A 5,302-nucleotide genomic window follows, 5' to 3' on the forward strand; every position below is an offset into this window, starting at 1 on the left:
AAGGCTTTGGGAAGGGAGATGAAGAGATTTACCAGAACGCTGTCATCAGGAAGGAACTCCGTAGACCCCGAAACGTCAGCCTTTCTGCTCCTATGATGCTGCTTGGCCTGCTGTGTTCATCCAGCCCTGCACCTTGTTGTCTCAGATTCTCCAGCATCTGCAGTTCCTACTATCTCTGATTCAATTCTCACGCCATGAATCCAGATTGGTTTAATATTGTTTTATAGCAGGCTTTGTCCATAATGTTACTGTAGGAGGGAAGGGAGGAGAACTGCTTATCAACTTAAAGTTGTGGGGCTGGGTCATAACAAGGGCTAATGTGGCTAGTTTATGTTTTTATGTTTTAATGATTTAAGAGGTAATTGCTGGAAAAATAAGTGAGGATTCAGGAATGCAGTGGGTCTTATAGCAATTCTGTGGTCCGAGTGTTGAGTGTTTGTGCTGTTTATTCTTTGCAGCGGAACGTCTGTCAAGTGTTTTGTTCAGCCGTGATTTGGCAAGAAGCATGGGTGCCAACTATTGGCTCGGGTGAGTTCTGATTTCCTTATTTCATTGTTTCACTGTGTGCTGTTTGTCAGTCAGTTTTGGAAATAAGTTTGATGTTTTCTGCATATTCAAATTGTCGTGTTTACATTCTACTTGGCTTGTAATTATAAGAACTGAGTGCTGAATCCCAAAATGTGCCTCTTAGCTGCAGTGCGATTGTGACTGAAGTTTTAAATGCTTTCCTTTCCTGTCTGAAGTATTAATTCCAGCAAAAGTGCTATTGATCTCAACCTTGGTGTTTTTATTTGAGACCTGTGGATATGCTTCACCCAGTTGGATCAGTTAGGAAATGTTTTGGACAACAGCCGCTTTACAGCATTTCCCAATACCTAGTTTCAGATTGGTTGTGTAAAAACAATCATTGGGTTCTGTTTTTCTTTTTAACTCACTCATGGGATGTGGGTGTTTCTGGCCAGGCCAGTATTTATCCCTCACTCCTAGTTGCCCAGAGGCCAATCTGCTCAGAGTCTTTGGAATCCTGTGCTTTAGTCCCTTGCTTTTTCTTTTAAACAGGCCTTTGGTGCAAGTTGTCAAGTGGTGAGCATTAACTGTTTTAGTGTAAAACATTGCTGTTTTCCCTTAATATGTGAAAGAGTATGATCAGATTATTAAAATTTTTACAAGAGCAAAATACTGTGGGTGTTGGCAGCTGGAGAACATTGCTGGGGTTGGCAGCAGTCGGTGATGGTGGGGTGGGGGGGTAAGGGAGATGTTACTGTTTTGAAGGTGGTGTGACTAAGTGCAGCCATTTTGGCCCTCTGTAGAATACTTCAATCACTGCCATTTCCCTTAACCTGTCCTTGTAGCACAGCAAGTTTATTTTCCTTCTTTAAAAGTTGTTAGGGTCACAGGTTGCTACACTGTAGTTATCGTTTTGCCTTGGAGTTCCAAGTGTTTGGATGAATGAGACCCACCAACAATTCCTGGGCCACTTTACCACAGCTGCCATTATTGTCTTTTCTGTTATTGACTATAAAAACTGTCACTGGCTTCACAATTATTGCAAGTAGAACAGATCTGGAGTTGGATTTCACATTGCAGCTTTTTTTTTAAACAAGTGTTTGCTTAATTTCAAATTTGTATTTACCTCCTAACTTGTCATTTCTAATAAGTCTGTTTCTAATCTGTAGGGTGAATCATGTCTGGAAAGGTCATCTCAGCCCTGTTTCCCAAGATGCTGTGGGCTAAGGTAAGTAGCTGTAATTAATCATTCTGCATCTGTAGTTGTCTGTAACTTGACCAAAATACTTGTTGAATTGTCAAATGTGTTTGAATGCTGACATCAGTAAGTTTGTCAGCACTGTTTCTATTTGAGAATAGTGTCCAATCTGCCAGCTGAGTTTCATAACATTCTGTCAGCACTTGATGGAAATTTGTCTGTCTCCCTTCCCTTTTAGTAAGTATTGTCAAAAGTTAAGCTTTTTAGAAATGACTTTCGTACTGACCTTAGAAGTTTATAGCTTTAGTGCTGAAGCCTTTGTTAGAAATTGGGCAGATCCAAAAGAAGCCAACCACCTTTATACTACAGCGAGTGTGCATTTCCTGGAGCAGTTTCAATGCAGCATCAGATGAGCTAGATTCATTCAGACCAATGAATTGGATATTAGATGGATAACGTTGCTGTGTCACTCTCTAAATACAACTAGACAAGCATTGGGAGTTGATATAGTGGTGGATATAACCAAGTCTGTACAATCACAGCATGGGCCAATCCTCTCTGTGATAATCTAAACTTGGAATATAATAAACAGGGCTTTGGCACAGGCTGCAGTGGCTTTTATCCCACAGCACCCTGACTAAAAGAACTGTAACACTCAGGATTCACACTTGTATTGTTCTGAAATTTCTTCCTATAATCTGTTCCTCTGTGACTTGGGAACTGTTCTGTGGTCCTTCTGAAGGCTGTTGGGACACTTTGTAGTTCAAAGATCTTGTACAAAGGCAGGCTGTTTTACATCGAGGGCCAGCAATAAAGTGGTTTGGTTTTTGATTGGCTGCAGGACTGAACAGTGTGTTTAGTTTTGACTTGTATGTGTTGGGGGGTCTTGTGTATCCACTCCTGTCAGACTTACAGAAACATTGGGAGTGCAGTATTTACACTTTGGACTGTTGCTGGGAATGAAAGATTTGAATAATAAGAGGCTGGATATGCTGGGACTTGCTCCACTGGACCATAGGAGGTTGAGAGGTGACCGTATAGAGGTTTATTAATTAATGAGGGGGATAGATAATGTGAATGGCAGGTGTCTTTTCCCTCTGGTGGGGTATTTCGAGACTAGGGGCATTTCTTAAAGTGAGAAGAAAGGTTTAAAGACATGAGGGGCAATGTTTTTAGAGTGGCTTGCATAGAATGAACTGCCAGAGAGAAAGTGGTGGAAGCAGGTACAATGTTTAAACGGCATTTAGCGAAGTACAAGAGTGAGAAGTGTTTGGAGGAATATGGGCTGATCATAGGCAGGTGGGACTACTTTAGTTTGGGATTATGGTCAGCATGGATAGGTTGGACCAAAAGGTCTGTTTCCGCACTGTATGACTGTCTGATCGCATGCAGAACAGCAACACTGGCTTTGTGTTGGCTGTACCATTGCTGGCACCCCCATCTAGTCTTGCTGCAAGACTTGACTGTGAATGCTTTAGCATGTCTGTACTCACGTGCTGTTGTGACAAAATGTCATGTCCAGCTGGTCTTAAATATATATATCAGTCGTTCAGATGGTGCTATGATAACATTGAGTGAACTTTTTTCCCCCAGGGAGCACCAGGACATTAGGTCTGTTCCACTCGCTAACGAAACTCCTATCCCTACTATCATGGATTCGCAGTTGCTACATGAGGGGATTCTCCAGCTGTCTCTTCCCAGTTAGTAGGTAAACGTTTTGAGGTGCCAGGAGCTGTTTTAGTAGTTGTTATAAATCCATTGTTCTAAGTCATTTTGAAATGCTGTGCATTCTGTTTACCATAAATGTCGACTGTTTCTTTTCCAGTGCCTTGGGAATTCGGAGTCAACAGCATGCTTGAAAGATTCAGCGTTCACCCACAGTTTAAGTGCTGTGTCAGATGAAGGATGTAGTGCTGTTTGCTTGCTTTGAGTAAATAACTAGAAAATGGTGGATCTCGGGTGGTAAATGCTCAAAGACTGCACTATTGCCTGTATGTTGTACAAATAAAGATTTTTGAGTCATATGTAGTTCATGCATTTGTGTCCTATACACTTAATGGTTGAAGACCACTAAATTTGAGGTGGCACCATTTAAAAATGATATGGCTTTCAAACAACCTCCTGTTTTTCTTGTTTAAAACATGCTAAACTGATCCTGTAATAAACACTACAGATTTGTAGTCTGCAAAATTAAGGTTGGGAGGTGGAAACATAACATTTCTTGACAAAATATCCATACCCAAACTGGGACTCAGTTTGCAGTATTACCACCTGGTTTGGTGACAGCATGGAGTATTACTTGGTCGTGGATTTACCTTGACGCAAAGCTTTGCCTTTGCACGTGTACGGTTGTATAATCAACGCAGAGGAGAATTTTAAAGTATCCGGCCTTTTCTGGGTTTTAAGACCTAGGTAGCAAAGTTGAGTTCAAGTGGTGATCCAATGTCAGACTGATTTACTAATATTTGCAAGTACACAACTGCAGGAAGTACCATTCCAATAAAACCGGATGTTCCATATCTTGAATCATCAAGAATGAGTGGAAAGTATTTCTCAGTCGGACATCTGTTCTCAGTTAAAAAAATCTTTACTACTGATGACATCTTTTTCAGCTCCCCACTGCTTGCTTTTATTCTGACTGAAAAGCTTTGTGGAACTCAGAATTTGAATCAGTGTACCGATATCTGAAACTTTCACTAACTTTGGGTGAGCAGTTACATTGTCATTCTAGTCACAGTTTGCCATTTGAGCCCAATTTGTTGCAGTGTGCAAAAGTTTCTGCCCAGTAAGTTCAGACTGAATAGTTGCCTGTGAGCTTTTTTGGCCACCTATTTCTTTGACCATCGCGTCAGTACTTTGTGGAAATTTATTTTTATTTTTTCTGGAGGCTGTAATAACAAACTGGCATGGTTAGAAATTTTCTAAAATTTCTGCCATGTGTAAGCATTATAAAAGAAAACATTTTTGTTTCCACTGGCTAGTTGAGGATCTTGGCCAAGGAATCAGGATCTTGGCTGAAATTTAGTGAATCAGCAGAGGATATAGTTTGCAACTTAAGTAACTACAGTGGAATGTAGCAGCAGAGGTGTGTCCTCACATCTTTATGTAAGAGTTGAAGATGATTTGAGTATAGGATATCAACCTGAGAAATAGATGCTGCAATGTCCTGGCAGAGCTGGTTGGCCTTCAGCAATTACAACCATGTTTCTTTGTATAATATTACTCAAGCATTCTCCTGTGGCAGGCTATTTATAGTACTCCAATTGCCAATCTGCTAAACTTGGCCTTGCTGACAAATTTTTATTTTACTCTTGCTCCCAAAACGGCTGCTTAGAGCAAAAGCCTAGTAGTGTCCTAGTGCTGACTGTCTACAAATCTAAATCTTAACCACAACCTTCTACATGCTCTTAGTGTGCCAATCTGTCAGTTCTGAAAACTGACACCGTACAATTCCATGACCTTCAATTTAGTTAACCAACCTTTTACACAGAACTTTGTTAAATGATTTCATTCGATAATGTTAATTCATTACCCTACTTTGCCAGGAAAAAAAAAAGTTCAGTTAGGCTATTTTAACATTTCTGAAGAAGGGTCCCA

The 5,302-nt window shown here is 40.5% G+C and overlaps 1 long non-coding RNA gene across 1 annotated transcript; it reads left to right on the forward strand.

Moving 5' to 3' along the window:
* The first annotated feature begins 423 nt into the window (after window positions 1-423).
* LOC109937173 lies at window positions 424-3,733 on the forward strand. Its single transcript, XR_002261558.2, has 4 exons — window positions 424-528; window positions 1,677-1,735; window positions 3,299-3,413; window positions 3,531-3,733. It is a non-coding gene; the product is annotated as an uncharacterized LOC109937173 (long non-coding RNA).
* Window positions 3,734-5,302: the final 1,569 nt, after the last annotated feature.

The sequence above is a fragment of the Rhincodon typus genome, unplaced genomic scaffold (genome assembly GCF_021869965.1).
Source record: "Rhincodon typus isolate 14 unplaced genomic scaffold, sRhiTyp1.1 hic_rhity00009390, whole genome shotgun sequence".
Taxonomy (NCBI): domain Eukaryota; kingdom Metazoa; phylum Chordata; class Chondrichthyes; order Orectolobiformes; family Rhincodontidae; genus Rhincodon; species Rhincodon typus.